At 46.8% G+C, this 16,871-nt stretch overlaps 1 long non-coding RNA gene across 1 annotated transcript; it reads left to right on the top strand.

Annotated features, from left to right (window-relative positions):
- Positions 1-8,687: 8,687 nt before the first annotated feature.
- LOC310891567 lies at positions 8,688-16,520 on the top strand. The gene is made up of 2 exons (XR_014577631.1): positions 8,688-10,468; positions 13,915-16,520. It is a non-coding gene; the product is annotated as an uncharacterized lncRNA (long non-coding RNA).
- The last annotated feature ends 351 nt before the right edge of the window (positions 16,521-16,871 follow it).

Raw genomic sequence — 16,871 nt, 5'->3', positions numbered from 1 at the left:
TTTTCTGTAGTGTTTGGGGATTGCATTTTGGCTTTGGGATGTGTCTAGAGCTTCTGGGGCCTAGCTGTAGTGCTTGGGGCCTGCGTCTGGGGCTTTTCTGTAGCATTTTGGTAGCGTGTTTGTGATTTGGGGTCTGTATCCAGGGTTTTGCCTTTTTTGTAGTTTTCAGCTTTGTGTCTGTTTCTTTGTTGGTTGCCTGGGGTTTGGGGTTTGGATCATTAGTCAGTGTCATTAGCGTCGGGGGGTTGATATGAAGGGTTAGGGTTGTGGTTAGAGTTGTTAGGGTTAAAGAGAATAAGGATTTTAGGGTAAGGGGATCAAGGTTGTGGGAATAAAAATGTTTTTGCACAGAGTTACATCGTTTAGAGGGAAGGAAGGTGGTATTGATATATGCTTGCAGTGATAAGAAAGCTTAACAGACAACCTTGTAAAATGCAGACAACCAGAATCCTTAGAGCAATTGGGTGGAAATCACGGTGTAAGAAACATTACCACCTCAAAGAGGAAAACAGTCAAGAAAAAAATAAAATTGACTAGTAACAGGCCAGCAGCTGTGTATTTTCTGTGAAGCACTGGATAGATTGTGAACATGGATTACCCAGTCAATGGGGAAACTGGGGAGGGTCCTGGTCACCGAGAGGAAAAAAAAAATTATATAAACTGTGTTATGGAACTAGTAGGTGGCTTGTGGGACGCCTGCCATTGCAATCGTGAATAAAAATGCTACCTCACTGAGATACTTGCCTGAGCCTATGGTATTGGTTACAGAGTGTTTCTAATAAGGTGTTAGGGTTTTAAGGTTTCAGGGCTAAGGCACTAGGGTTGGGTTTCAGGGTTAGGGTTTCCAGGGTTTAGGGTTAGGATTTTAAGGTTGTTAGGGTTGGAGTTATAAGGGTTAGGGTTTGGGGGTTAGTGTGTTAAGGTTTTAAAGTATTTTGTGGTTTTAGTGTTGATAGGGTTTTTAGGGTTTTAGTTATGGTCAGGTATTTAGGGTTAGGGTTTTAAGGTCTTATTTTTTTTTTTTTAAGGTTAGGGTCTCCAGCGTTAGGGCTTTGAGAATCTTTACGTTTTGGGTTAGGATTTTAGAGGGTCTTAATTTTTAGGGTTAGGGCTTTTAGGCGTAGGTCTAGTGTGGTAAATTTTATCGGGTTAGGACTGTAAGGGTTTTTAGGGTTAGGGTTTCTAGGGTTTTTTGGGGTAGGGCTTAGGGTTAGATCCGTGGGAGCCGTAGTGTTAGGGGTCAGGGTTCTTAGGGCTAAGGCCCAATATTAGGGTGGAAGGCCAAACTAAGGGGGGAGCCCCCCCCAAAATTGAAGGGTCGAAGCCCCAATTTAGGGGAAGAAACATCAAAATTGTGGGGTCCCCCAAAATTGGGCGGAAGAGCTCTTAATATTGGGGGAAACCCAAAAAAGGAGGGTGGGGGACTCTAAAATTGGGGGGACCCCCCAAATTGGTTGTGTCCCCCCCCAAATTGGTTGTGTCCCCCCCAAAATTGGTTGTGTCCCCCCCAATTAGGGGAGGAACCCCCAAAATTGGGTGGGCGAACCCCCATATTGGGGGGGCAGAACACTTAAATGGAAGTGTGAAATTCCAGAATTGAATGTGGACCCCCCAGAACAGTCTTCAGGGGTTTAGTGTGGTAAATTTTATCGGGTTAGGGCTGTAAGGGTTTTTAGGGTTAGGGTTTCTAGGGTTTGTTGGGGTAGGGGTTAGGGTTAGATCCGTGGTTGCCATAGCGTTAGGGGTCAAGGTTCTTAGGGGTTAGGCCTAATATTAGGGCGGAAGGCCAAAATAAGAGGGTGGGAGCCCCCCCCAAAATTGAAGGGTTGAAGCCCCAAGTTAGGGGAAGGAACGTCAAAATTGTGGGGTCCCCCAAAATTGGGCGGAAGAACTTTTAATATTAGGGGGGAACCCAAAAAAGGAGGGTGGGGGACTCTACAATCGGTTGTGTCCCCCCCAAATTAGGGGAGGAACCCCCAAAATTGGGTGGGTGAACCCCCAAATTGGGGGGAAGAAGACTTAAATGGAAGTGTGAAATTCCAGAATTGAATGTGGACCCCCCCCAGACCTGGGGAGGAATCCCCAAACTTGGGGGGGACCCTCAAAATTGGAGTTAAAGCCCCCGATCCCGGGGAGCTAAGCCCCAAATTAAGGGAAGGAACCTCAAACATGTGGTGAGAACCCCAACATTGGGGGAAAGAACCTTAATATTAGGGTGGCAGGCCAAGAAAGGATGGTGGGGGCCTCCAAAATTGTGGGGGGCTTGGAATTGGGGGGAATCCCCAAAATGGAGGGGGAACCCCAAAAGTGGGGGGGGGGCGAAGCACCAAATTAGGGGAAGGAACCCCAAAATTGCGGGGAAGAACTCTGAAATGGAGAGCTGAAAACCCGAAATTGAGGGGAAACCCCCCAAAACGGCGGGAAAACCCTCCATAAACACGAAACCGGTAATGTAACAGAGCAAAAAATGGCGTCCTACGGCACGCTGCGAGGCTCAATTTTCTGGGGAGTGCTGGGAAATGTAGTTCTTGGCCACCGGGTTTCCGGGAGTCCATATTGTTTTCCCAGAGCATGCCGGGAGATGTAGTTCTCGGACACTGGGCTTCCGGGAGGCCATGTTGGTTTCCCATCTTTGCTAGACTCCGGGTGCTCTGGCTTCACAGAGAAACCCCCAAACTGAAAAATGTACCTGCTAATATATTGGGCTCTAAATGTAGCCCTGGGTTAATTGAATAACAATCCCTGGGTAAGATTGAAGTGCAGGAGGGGTTGGCTACGGTTTTAAGAGCCGGTTTGCAGAAAAGGGATTTCCCGTTAAGAAATGGCATATACTGATTGTTCTCTTCCTTGCTCTGCCAAGACCTGAAGCACATCTTGGAAGCCAGGCAGAATCCGTGGAGCCAATGGAGTTCTCAAGCTCGACTTCAGCTTCTTCCCAGCTAGAAGAAGCAAGGACACGCCGGCTGAGTTCCACAGGCAACGCGCCCGTATCTGTAGACGAGGATTTAGAGATGCTACTTTGGGAACTCTCAGACGGCATACTGGAAGCCGAGCTCGACTTGGACCCAGGGAAGGATGAGGATGACCTCCTCCTTGAGCTTTCCAAGATGATTGATGATTGAACTGCATAGTCCTATGGTATATTAAAAAAAAAAAAAAAAAAAAAAAGAAAACAACTCTTCTTCTTGTTGGATACCCTGAGGTGATCCTTTTTCTAACTGAGGCTTTGCAATGAGACTTAAAGCACAGTTGGAACTGGTAGAAATTGGCAGGATCTGCACTCAGTTGTCCTAAGTTTTCCTGCTGGTCAGAGTTAAGGTCTTGTGCATGGTTCCGTAACTATAGGTGGCTACCTTTGATATCAAGAGGACAAAGCACTTGTTTCTTTTGGCACAGAAAGATGTCCATCGGCACGCTGTGGTGGCTGTGAATTGACGTAGTGATGGAGCGATGCTCTGAAGGCTTAAACGGAAAGCTTCTTCCTTCCGCCCCCCTTGGCACAGCTCGATGTTGGGCACATTGTGAAGCCTGGGTGTTCTGATTTCTCGGACAGTTGATACCCAAATCCCGGAGTTACTATGTCAACTCTTGACTTTTATTTGTGTATGCCATTGTTTTGACTGTAATCTTTTCAGATGATGAAGCTGTAGGGGCGGGAGGGAGCAAAATAATTATTCTAGCGTTGTGGACCAAACATGCTGCCAGGAGTGGTGGTGCTGGGGTCAGCCCACCCGGCCTTACTTTCAATTATCAGGGATGATAAAATGGTGTGAAAAGCAGCAGCTCTGCGATACGGCTACGCTACCCCCACTCCCTTCTCTTGTGCTGTACCAAAGTTCCCCCAAGCTTTGGTTGGTGCTTTTTGCTGGTGACAGTAGGACTCCAGGGCGAGTAGTCGGGACTCTCCTGCAGTAACTGGGTCAATTAAGGGTTGGTTTAAGTGCCTCCTGGTTTTTAAAATTGCTCCCCTGAGCTGCTGGCTCTGCTGCCTGCTACAGCAAATGTTCGGGTGCCATCAGCGTTGCACTTGGGCGTGGGCACTGACCCTGCGGAGGAGAGCTGAGACTCGCGTGTATTGTGTACCCTGCCGCCAGTGATCGTTTTCCCCTAGCAGATCTATTTTGAATCATTTCCCTAAATTTTAGAGGAACTTTAGGCTCTTTGTGCTATGATTTGTGAAGCTGTAGGGGCCCTCAGACATTTGCTGCTGGCAGAGGAAAACCGCTTGTCGAATTTGTTGTAAATACTTTCTGTTTGGACAACAACGCCTGTGTGTGTGTGTGTGTGTGTGTGTGTGTGTGTGTGCGCGTGCTTTGACGACCCCCTGCGACGCCCCAGCTCCGCGAGGGAAGCTTTGAAGCGGCTCTGGGAAAACCTCTGCGGAAGAAACCGCTGCTAGTGACTTGCGGAAAAGGGACTCCACAATCAGTGAGATTGTAAAGTAGGTATGTTTATTCAGCGCTGGGCAGCACGGGAGGTCGTGGGCATGAAGATTGATGACTCTTCCTCGTCACCGCTAGTTGACCTCTTGTCTTTGCACAGACTCAGTTGCTCCTTGGCTCTTGTCCATCTGCAGGACCAGTTTCTCCCAGTTTCTTAAGACAGGCTCACTCTCTTATTAGGAGACTGACCTTGGTAAGGGGCCCAAGGCTTCTTGCTTTAGTTAATTGGCACAATGCACCATAGTTAGCAAAGACGCTAAGTAGCATCCTAGTTTAACGCTGTCAGCGCTCTATCTCTACTTGATAAGATTCTCCTAACTCCCTCTCTCACTGGAGCCCACGCAGCCCTCCGTCCTGCCGAAGGACTTCACGGGGACTTCTGCCGGCTCCGGGTGCCCGCACACAGACAGAAATGGCTTTGAGAGAAAACAATCAGGAGGAGGAGAGCTCAGAGACTGCGGCCGGCTTCGGCCACCTTCCCCTCGCTTTCCCTCTCCGTGTTCAAACCGAGCACTGTTCTGCCGTCAACCTTCGCTGCCTCTGCCCGCGGCGCTGGGCTTTCGCGTGTGCCATTGTTCCTCTACATATTTTATCCTTCCTTTTGTAAGGAATGGTCCAGCAACTCGTGTCACTAAGGGATTTGAAGGGTTAACATCGAGGCCCGGGTCTAGGTGATAAGAGAACAAAGGGGTTTTTAGGGAAAAGTGCTGACTACTGCAGGGGATGTTGCTAGAGTTTCTGAAATCCGGCGCAGAGGCTCCCAAACGAGGAGGAAGGGGGAGCTGAAGGACAATTGAAGGACAAAAGCCTGGGAGGAAGACAACCAGCATTCAGCCCGAGCAAGCCCCGAGAGACCACCAGAGACTGGTACGCAGGCGCCCCTGGGAGGGGTTTCGGATTCCGGAAACCAATTCTAATAACCCTGCCTCTTCTCGAAGTAGTAATGAATATGTATTAGCCTGGGAGCATCAAAACCAGCCGCCTTACGTAACAGGTGTGCGTCCTGGGGGAGCAGAGACTCCCGGCGCATCCAGCGCTGCTTGCTTGCCTCTATTCGTTTAATAAATTGTAAACTTTGATTGTAATCCTATTTGGATTTATAACAGCCATTTATAACACTTTTTATATTTGTATTTTATTTAAGGCTGTCTTGCCCCCCTCCCCCCCCAGCCTCGCTGCTCGCCAATAAAGCTGGCGCAGGGGCTAAGGGATTTGAAGGGCCTGCTTGTACACCTAAGGGATTTGAGGGCCTGCTTGTACACCTTTGGGGACTGCCTCTTTTGGGGGGGGGGGGGGTGGTGTTAGGAGCTGCTTGTATACTTTTTTAGGCATTCCTCTGAGAGGGGGTTGGGAGCTTCGTGTATACTGGGGGGGGAGGGCCTCCCTCGAGGTGGAAGGGGGGGGGTTGGAGCGTTTCTACACTGTAGGGGCCTGCCTGTACACTTTTGGGGCCTGCCTTGGAGGGGTTGGGAACTGCTTGTACACCTTTGGGGCCTGCGTCTGCGCGGGGCGGGGGGGGTTGGGGGGTTGGAGCTGGTTTTAACCTTTCGGGCTTGCATCTGGAGGGGGTTGGGGCCTGCCTTTGCGGGGGTGGTTGTGAGCTGCTTGTATACTGTAGGGGCCTGCTTGTACACCTTTGGGGCCTGCGTCTGGGGGGGGGGGTGGGAGCTGCTTGTACACTGTTAGGGCCTGCCTTGGGGGAGGGGTTGGGGCATGTGCCTTGGGGGCATGGGGTTGGGAGCTGCTTCTACGCTGTAGGGGTCTGGGTCTTGGGGGGTTGGGGCTGTTTGTACACCTTTGGGGTGTGCCTCTGGGGCGGATGGGGAGTTGCTTGTACACCTTTGGGGCCTGTGTCTGGGGGGGGTTGGGGCCTGTGCCGGGGGGGTTGGGAGCTGCTTGTACGCTCTAGGGTCCTCTGGCAGGCTTTGGGGCCTCCCTTTGAGGGGGGCAGTTGGGAGCTGGTTGTACACCTTTGGGGCCTGAGTCTGGGGTGTGGGGGCTGGGGCTGAGGCCTGGGGCCTGGGGCATGCATCTGGGTGGTGGTGGTGGGGGGTCCAGTTCATGGGGGGGGTGGGTTGGGAGCTGCTTGTGGACAGTTGGGGTCTGCATCCGGGTGTGGCTGGGGCCTGCTTGTAGACTTCTGCAGCCTGTGTCTGGTGTTTGGGGGCTTTTCTGTAGTGTTTGGGGATTGCATTTTGGCTTTGGGATGTGTCTAGAGCTTCTGGGGCCTAGCTGTAGTGCTTGGGGCCTGCGTCTGGGGCTTTTCTGTAGCATTTTGGTAGCGTGTTTGTGATTTGGGGTCTGTATCCAGGGTTTTGCCTTTTTTGTAGTTTTCAGCTTTGTGTCTGTTTCTTTGTTGGTTGCCTGGGGTTTGGGGTTTGGATCATTAGTCAGTGTCATTAGCGTCGGGGGGTTGATATGAAGGGTTAGGGTTGTGGTTAGAGTTGTTAGGGTTAAAGAGAATAAGGATTTTAGGGTAAGGGGATCAAGGTTGTGGGAATAAAAATTTTTTTGCACAGAGTTACATCGTTTAGAGGGAAGGAAGGTGGTATTGATATATGCTTGCAGTGATAAGAAAGCTTAACAGACAACCTTGTAAAATGCAGACAACCAGAATCCTTAGAGCAATTGGGTGGAAATCACGGTGTAAGAAACATTACCACCTCAAAGAGGAAAACAGTCAAGAAAAAAATAAAATTGACTAGTAACAGGCCAGCAGCTGTGTATTTTCTGTGAAGCACTGGATAGATTGTGAACATGGATTACCCAGTCAATGGGGAAACTGGGGAGGGTCCTGGTCACCGAGAGGAAAAAAAAATTATATAAACTGTGTTATGGAACTAGTAGGTGGCTTGTGGGACGCCTGCCATTGCAATCGTGAATAAAAATGCTACCTCACTGAGATACTTGCCTGAGCCTATGGTATTGGTTACAGAGTGTTTCTAATAAGGTGTTAGGGTTTTAAGGTTTCAGGGCTAAGGCACTAGGGTTGGGTTTCAGGGTTAGGGTTTCCAGGGTTTAGGGTTAGGATTTTAAGGTTGTTAGGGTTGGAGTTATAAGGGTTAGGGTTTGGGGGTTAGTGTGTTAAGGTTTTAAAGTATTTTGTGGTTTTAGTGTTGATAGGGTTTTTAGGGTTAGGGTCTTAGGGTTTTAGTTATGGTCAGGTATTTAGGGTTAGGGTTTTAAGGTCTTATTTTTTTTTTTTTAAGGTTAGGGTCTCCAGCGTTAGGGCTTTGAGAATCTTTACGTTTTGGGTTAGGATTTTAGAGGGTCTTAATTTTTAGGGTTAGGGCTTTTAGGCGTAGGTCTAGTGTGGTAAATTTTATCGGGTTAGGACTGTAAGGGTTTTTAGGGTTAGGGTTTCTAGGGTTTTTTGGGGTAGGGCTTAGGGTTAGATCCGTGGGAGCCGTAGTGTTAGGGGTCAGGGTTCTTAGGGCTAAGGCCCAATATTAGGGTGGAAGGCCAAACTAAGGGGGGAGCCCCCCCCAAAATTGAAGGGTCGAAGCCCCAATTTAGGGGAAGAAACATCAAAATTGTGGGGTCCCCCAAAATTGGGCGGAAGAGCTCTTAATATTGGGGGAAACCCAAAAAAGGAGGGTGCGGGACTCTAAAATTGTGGGGTCCCTCAAATTGGTTGTGTCCCCCCCCAAATTGGTTGTGTCCCCCCCAAAATTGCTTGTGTCCCCCCCAATTAGGGGAGGAACCCCCAAAATTGGGTGGGTGAACCCCCAAATTGGGGGGAAGAAGACTTAAATGGAAGTGTGAAATTCCAGAATTGAATGTGGACCCCCCCCCAGACCTGGGGAGGAATCCCCAAACTTGGGGGGGACCCCCAAAATTGGGGTTAAAGCCCCAGATCCCGGGGAACTAAGCCCCAAATTAAGGGAAGGAACCTCAAACATGTGGTGAGAACCCCAACATTGGGGGAAAGAACCTTAATATTAGGGTGGCAGGCCAAGAAAGGGTGGTGGGGGCCTCCAAAATTGTGGGGGGCTTGGAATTGGGGGGAATCCCCAAAATGGAGGGGGAACCCCAAAAGTGGGGGGGGGGGGGGCGAAGCACCAAATTAGGGGAAGGAACCCCAAAATTGCGGGGAAGAACTCTGAAATGGAGAGCTGAAAACCCGAAATTGAGGGGAAACCCCCCAAAACGGCGGGAAAACCCTCCATAAACACGAAACCGGTAATGTAACAGAGCAAAAAATGGCGTCCTACGGCACGCTGCGAGGCTCAATTTTCTGGGGAGTGCTGGGAAATGTAGTTCTTGGCCACCGGGTTTCCGGGAGTCCATATTGTTTTCCCAGAGCATGCCGGGAGATGTAGTTCTCGGACACTGGGCTTCCGGGAGGCCATGTTGGTTTCCCATCTTTGCTAGACTCCGGGTGCTCTGGCTTCACAGAGAAACCCCCAAACTGAAAAATGTACCTGCTAATATATTGGGCTCTAAATGTAGCCCTGGGTTAATTGAATAACAATCCCTGGGTAAGATTGAAGTGCAGGAGGGGTTGGCTACGGTTTTAAGAGCCGGTTTGCAGAAAAGGGATTTCCCGTTAAGAAATGGCATATACTGATTGTTCTCTTCCTTGCTCTGCCAAGACCTGAAGCACATCTTGGAAGCCAGGCAGAATCCGTGGAGCCAATGGAGTTCTCAAGCTCGACTTCAGCTTCTTCCCAGCTAGAAGAAGCAAGGACACGCCGGCTGAGTTCCACAGGCAACGCGCCCGTATCTGTAGACGAGGATTTAGAGATGCTACTTTGGGAACTCTCAGACGGCATACTGGAAGCCGAGCTCGACTTGGACCCAGGGAAGGATGAGGATGACCTCCTCCTTGAGCTTTCCAAGATGATTGATGATTGAACTGCATAGTCCTATGGTATATTGGAAAAAAAAAAAAAAAAAAAAAAAAAGAAAACAACTCTTCTTCTTGTTGGATACCCTGAGGTGATCCTTTTTCTAACTGAGGCTTTGCAATGAGACTTAAAGCACAGTTGGAACTGGTAGAAATTGGCAGGATCTGCACTCAGTTGTCCTAAGTTTTCCTGCTGGTCAGAGTTAAGGTCTTGTGCATGGTTCCGTAACTATAGGTGGCTACCTTTGATATCAAGAGGACAAAGCACTTGTTTCTTTTGGCACAGAAAGATGTCCATCGGCACGCTGTGGTGGCTGTGAATTGACGTAGTGATGGAGCGATGCTCTGAAGGCTTAAACGGAAAGCTTCTTCCTTCCGCCCCCCCTTGGCACAGCTCGATGTTGGGCACATTGTGAAGCCTGGGTGTTCTGATTTCTCGGACAGTTGATACCCAAATCCCGGAGTTACTATGTCAACTGTAAGGAATAGTCCAGCAATTTGTGCCACTGAGGGGTGTGAAGGGTTAACATCGAGGCCTGGGTTTAGGCGAGAAGAGAACAAAGGGATTTCTTCAGAGAAAAACTGCTGACTTTGCACGGACGTGCAGTAACTTCTGACAGCCGGCCAAGAGACCACTAGATAAGGAGGAAGAATATGAGCCTCCCTGTCCGAGCGGCCCCCGAGAAACTAACAGAGACTGATAAGCAGGCGCACCTGGGAGGACTTCGGATTCGGGAAACCAATTATAATAACCCTGCCTCTTCTAGAAGTAGTAATGAATATGTATTAGCCTAGGAGCATAAAAACCAGCCGCCTTACGTAACAGGTGTGCGTCCTGGGGGAGCAGAGACTCCCGGCGCACCCAGCGCTGTTTGCTTGCCTCTATTCATTTAATAAATTGTAAACTTTGATTGTAATCCTATTTGGGACCCAGTCATTTATAACAATTGGGGGCTCGTCCGGGATGGTCTTGGTTCCTGAATTCTGACTTGATCTAGGAGGGGCGCCCCCACCATTTGGTGGCTCCTGTTCGAGTCAGGTCGGGGCTAATGCCATCTTGAACCTGAATAAGGGCAAGCAAAGATTTAGATTTTTTTATGAGCTCCCTTTGCCGGCTGCAGCACTATATTTTGCCCGTAATTCTGCGCGCGAAGATCCGAACGAAGACGACGGAGTCGTAAGTATTTAAGGCGTATACCGTTCGGTTGGGTGGGTTTCGGTTGCCTGTGTGTGTGAGAGTGTGACTGAGACGTAACGTAGTTCCGAAGCGATTGTGGAGGTCTTCTAACCGCGGTTCCAATCTCCCGCGAGGGACTTGGCCGGTGAAGGACCGAAGCGATTCCTATAGGATTCGTGGGTGGGTGATAGGTCCTAAACCCCCTGCAAGACACTCTCACTAAGGCAACCAAGGGCTGTAGGAATTGCCACAGTAAAATTCCTAGATGGGTCAGACAAAATTGAAGACCCGGGACCAGAGAAAAGGGAGCAAATTACCAGACATACCACCAGAAAGTCCATTAGGGATAATGATTAGAAATTGGAACGATAGGGGCCCCGGAAAAGGGAAAAAGTAAATTAAAAATGGTTCAGTATTGTATGACAGAATGGCCAAAGGAGCCTTTAAGACCACATGTCTTTTGGCCCGTTTTCAGATCCTTTGAAGACTGGGTTTGCCAGGCCTTAAATATACATGTTAATTCAAAGGAACCTTTTAGCCAGGAGGAAAGTGATTATGCAGGATTATGGATCAGGATCTCACGTCCTTTTCCAGCCTCAATATTTACACTAAAAGCAGACGAGAAGTTTGACGAAGAAGAGAACAAAAAAATAAAAAATAAAAAATAAAAAAAAAAAAGGAAAAAGAAAAAGATGATGAATGGGAGTCATTGGATAACCTACCACCTCTATATCCTAACAATCCACCCCCGGTGGTGCATCTTGTAATCCTGTTTTGTTCTTAAGTGTTTTGACTGTGTCAAGGAGGAAGGTGGGAGCATTATCTAAGTAACAGTTTAGAAGTTTGGCTATATTCGCGGTGGTGTTCGGTCAGTTTCCCAAGTATCGGGGGAGAGGGGCTGACTGATTATCAAAGTGGTAGAACGGAGAGTCACTTCTTTGGTGGTTCGGGCCTGAGCCCTGGGAATTCGGTAAGAAGGGGGAGAGCGAATTTATTTAGGCCTCAATACCTTTTTAAACCCCCATCTTGACGGATACACAGGAGTGATTCCTTGTTTTGTGTAGGCTTACTAACAAAGTGCATGAGAAAAATTAGCATTTGGCTTGAAATTCGGTCTTATTGAAATGTAAATTTTGTGGAAAAGGTGTTATTGTTTGTCTAGAAGACAGAAGGCTGAGTGCTTCAGGTGTTTTTCCGAAGTCCTGCGGATTTATGATTGGAATGGGGCTCATTAATAATCTGAAATAGTAAAGTTTGTATGTGGAAAGAAGAGTTTAATCCCAGAGAATTGGGACATTTGGGAAGAAGATTAGGAAAAGATAGTAAAAACCTGCAATAAAATGGTTTGTGTGGAAATTGAAACAAGGGACAGTAACTAATATAAATAAATAAAAGGGAATGGGAAATCAAGGAAATGGGTAAAATCCAAAACAAAGACGTCCAAAAAAAAAAAAAAAGCCTCCTCGGGTGCATATTGGCACATTGGAAGGATATTGTTAGAAATGGGGGCACAGAAAGCAAGAGGACTTTCACTAAGTATTGCAATCAATGGTGGCCACTATATAAACTAAATGGCCACTTTATGGATCAATCGACTATAACAGTGTCTTGCAATTAATGTTTTTGAGGAGAGAAGGAAAATAGGATGAAATGTTGTATAGTGATATGTTGTTTCAGCATGTTGGAGGGAAAAGGTTTGGAATTAAGTTGGCCCCTGACTGAGCCTTTGGTGTTGGCATTAGAAAAGTACAGGCTGGAGAAAGATAAAGGAAGTGTTAAAAGGATTGTTGAAGGTGTTAAAGGTTGTGTGGCATGTAGTATTTAACAGAGCATTTTGATGCTGAATGAGCAGGGAAAGAGGATGTAGGAATTCTGATAGTTCCGCCTCAACCCGAGGCTGAGATCTCAAAATCACGGTGTGAGCCCTCTGGGGCGGAGGGACCATGATGGGTCCGAGAGAGTTGTCGTGGAAACAGAAAAGCAGCTAACTCTTGAAACAACCTGAGTTCCTGTGTGAGCTCAGATTGCCAATGGGACCGCTCAGGGAACTTTCAACGATTGCATTCCCCTGAGCGACCCCCTCACTGAGACCCTAATCACCCCGGAAATTATGTAAATACTAAAATCTGGTTAAATTGGCTATTGGGAATTGAGAATCTGTTCCAACAAGGTCCAAAAGAAACCCCTATGGAATTTATGGAATTTTTGAATTTCTGGACCAACTTTGAAATGCAATGAAAAAAAAAAAAAAATGGACCTGGCTTAAAAAAAAAAAAAAAAAAAAAAAAAAAAAAAAGAGAGAGAGGCAACTGGCTAACCTCTTTCCAGGGCAATCAGCCCCTGATATCAGAAAGAAATTGTCTTAGGCTGCAGGACAAACAACAGTCAGGAATGATGGGGACCTGGGGCATCTACCCTAGCAGGTCCACTAGTTGAAATAAAGCTAGGAAACGAAGACAGGCTTGAATTTTTTGTTGGTTATGGGAGCTTCTTTCTCTGTGTTAATTAGGCTGTAAATGTAATAGGAGCAACATATTCAGTGTTAAATAGTTTAAAAGGACGATTAGGAACTAAGACAACTACAATAATTGGAGCCACAGGGAAAGAGGAAGAATGGTCATTCTTACGACCCCTTGATTTGCGTTTTGGGGGTGAGGAACTAACCCATAAATTTTAGTATGTACCAGAATGCCCGATGCCACTCTTGGGACGGGATCTATTAGCCAAATTAGATGCAACAATAACCTTTGAGGATGGAGAATTAATAATGAAGGTACCTGAGTCCAAAGTAGGCCAAATCCTAATGATCAAAGATAAACCCTTTGTTAATATTCCAAGAGAAGTAGAAAATGCAGTTATAGCAACAGTACGGGAAACAGATGTACCAGGGAAGTCGAAACTGGCACAACCGGTAAAGGTGGAATTAAAGGAAGGAGCCAAACCTGTTCGAATCAAACAATATCCACTTAAGATAGAAGCTAGGCATGGGAATGGTGAAAATTATTGACAAATTTCTCAAATATCAGATTCTGGAAGAATGTAAATCGGAATACAATACTCCAATTTTTCCAGTAAAGAAGCCGAATGGCGAGTATAGATTTGTACAAGATCTTAGAGCAATAAATGAAATAACAAAGGATATTCACCCGGTAGTAGCTAATCCTTACACATTGTTAACATCTGTGAAAGGGAAATATAAATGGTTTACCGTGATAGATTTAAAGGATGCCTTCTTTTGCATACCTCTTGATAAAGATAGTAGAAAATTATTTGCCTTCAAATGGGAAAACGTATTGAAGTTTTTGGACCACATATGGTAACAACCGTTTTGGAACAAAGGGGGGGGGGGGGGCACTGGTTATCACCCAGCTGGATGATGAAATATCAGGCAATCCTAACTGAACAAGATGACATAACCTTGAAAACGACTAACCTGTTATATCCAGCAGTATTTCTAGGAACTGTTCCAGAAGAAGGACCGTTGGAACACAGTTGTGTGCAAATAATCGAACATACGCCAGCCACAAAGATTTGAAGGATGTACCCCTTGAAAGGTATTCAGTGGGAATACCACACTCCGTGGCACCCACAAAGCTCAGGGAAAGTAGAAAGGATGAATCAAACAATAAAACAACAATTGGCTAAGTTAATGATCGAGACACAGCTGCCCTGGACGAAATGCTTACCATTGGCACTTTTAAACATAAGAACTAAACCACACAGTGAGACTGGATTATCATCATATGAAATGTTATATGGTATGCCTTATTCTCAAGGGATGCCCCTAGGGAACAATGTAGTTGAGGATCATAGTATCCAGAAATACATAATTACCATTGGAAGGAGATTACAGGAGATAAGAGAAATTGGGATGATGACTCAGACACCACCTTTAGGATTTGCTATTCATAAAATACAACCAGGAGACAAGGTCTTAATAAAAACCTGGAGAGAAGAATCATTGAACCCCCGATGGGAGGGACTGTACCTTGTTTTACTTACTACTGAAACAGCTGTGAGAACAGCAAGAAGGGGTTGGACCCACGCATCCAGAATAAAAGGACCAATAACTACCGAAGCCTGGAGGGTTGAGTCCACTCCTGGGGAACTGAAACTGAGACTAAAGAGGAACTGATATCCCAGCAATGAGGTTCTGCATGAATTAAGGGCACTGGATAAAGAGGACAAGGCTGAAGGGAGGAAAGGGAGAAGGCAAGACCGGGGTAGGACCCTCCACTGCGGCGTGTATGGTCTACCGAGGGAGGCAACCCCTATGGGTATTGACCGCCGAGTGAGAGTGCCTCGACCGGACTTCTCCCACACCAAGATCAGTTTGTCCTGAGAAAAATAACATGAGAACCTTTTAAACCCATAATAAAATTGTGATTAGTTTTTCCAGGAGCTGGATCACCCTGAAGGGCTGAATGGTAACACAAGCTCTGAAAGCGGGCCCAACCCCCTGATTGAAGGCGCTTCCCACACTCTCAAGATTGGACGGCGAAAAAGGCTTATAATATGACAGGTCGCCAAAGAGAACTGAATTGTGACTGTAAGTGGAAACCCAACGTGGGAGCTTGGAAGCGTGCATATACGAGTACAAACGGGGCAGACATTGTAACAGGACCACTCGGTAACAAGGACACTCTGTATTATCACGCCCCAAAGGGTAAAGATGGATGGGATGGTCCTTTTCCAAACGGGACGTGGGCCCTAAAGGGACATTATTGGGTGTGTGGCAAACATGCTTACAAGAGGCTACCTGGAAACTGGTCGGGAATATGCTATGGGGGGTACATAAGACCCTTGTTCTTTTTATTGTCACAAACACAAGGAAATCATTTAGGAATAAGATTATATGATGACCTGAACAGAGTAAAACGATCTATTGATACTTCCTTATCCGGGGATAGTGCCCAAAAATGGGGAAAGGATGAATGGCCTCCTGAAAGAATCATACAGCATTATGGGCCAGCTACCTGGAACCCGAATGAGTTGGTATCAGGAGCCCGAGAACCTATTTATAATTTGAACCGAATAATTAGGTCGCAAGCTATCCTCGAAGTTGTAACCAATTAAACAGCGACGACCTTGGATCTTCTGGCTGATCAATCCACTCAGATGAGGAATGCTATCTTTCAACGTAGAATGGTCTTAGACTATTTACTAGCAGAAGAAGGGGGAGTGTGTGGAAAACTGAACGATTCTAATTGTTGTTTACAAATTGATGATAATGGAAAAGTGGTTAAGCAGATAACAAAAGAAATTAAAAAGCTAGCCCACGTCCCAGTACAAACTTGGAAGGGTATGGATTGGGATTTCTTTTCATGGTTGCCCGGTGGACCATGGGTTAAAAGGATGCTATTTTTATTTTTATGTGGTGTAATGACATTATTGTTTATACCTTGTATGATACCTTGCTTTACGTTGTTGATACGGCGGATAATAAATAGCACCCAGTTTGTGATGACTTTGGGAGAGAAAAGGTGATGTGTCGATAATGATGCTTAAGAAATGGACACCCCGAGAACTGACTGATGAAATCCAACTGCTACTAACAAAAGTTGAAGAAGAGACACGAATTGATGATATTAAAAAAAAAAAAAGGGAGGAATTGTAAGGAATAGTCCAGCAATTCGTGCCACTAAGGGGTGTGAAGGGTTAACATCGAGGCCTGGGTTTAGGCGAGAAGAGAACAAAGGGATTTCTTCAGAGAAAAACTGCTGACTTTGCACGGACGTGCAGTAACTTCTGACAGCCGGCCAAGAGACCACTAGATAAGGAGGAAGAATATGAGCCTCCCTGTCCGAGCGGCCCCCGAGAAACTAACAGAGACTGATAAGCAGGCGCACCTGGGAGGACTTCGGATTCGGGAAACCAATTATAATAACCCTGCCTCTTCTAGAAGTAGTAATGAATATGTATTAGCCTAGGAGCATAAAAACCAGCCGCCTTACGTAACAGGTGTGCGTCCTGGTGGAGCAGAGACTCCCGGCGCACCCAGCGCTGTTTGCTTGCCTCTATTCATTTAATAAATTGTAAACTTTGATTGTAATCCTATTTGGGACCCAGTCATTTATAACATCAACTCTTGACTTTTATTTGTGTATGCCATTGTTTTGACTGTAATCTTTTCAGATGATGAAGCTGTAGGGGCGGGAGGGAGCAAAATAATTATTCTAGCGTTGTGGACCAAACATGCTGCCAGGAGTGGTGGTGCTGGGGTCAGCCCACCCGGCCTTACTTTCAATTATCAGGGATGATAAAATGGTGTGAAAAGCAGCAGCTCTGCGATACGGCTACGCTACCCCCACTCCCTTCTCTTGTGCTGTACCAAAGTTCCCCCAAGCTTTGGTTGGTGCTTTTTGCTGGTGACAGTAGGACTCCAGGGCGAGTAGTCGGGACT

Source organism: Anser anser, assembly GCF_964211835.1.
Source record: "Anser anser genome assembly, contig: HAP1_SCAFFOLD_152, whole genome shotgun sequence".
NCBI lineage: Eukaryota > Metazoa > Chordata > Aves > Anseriformes > Anatidae > Anser > Anser anser.
This window is presented reverse-complemented; position numbering and strand designations above follow the sequence as displayed.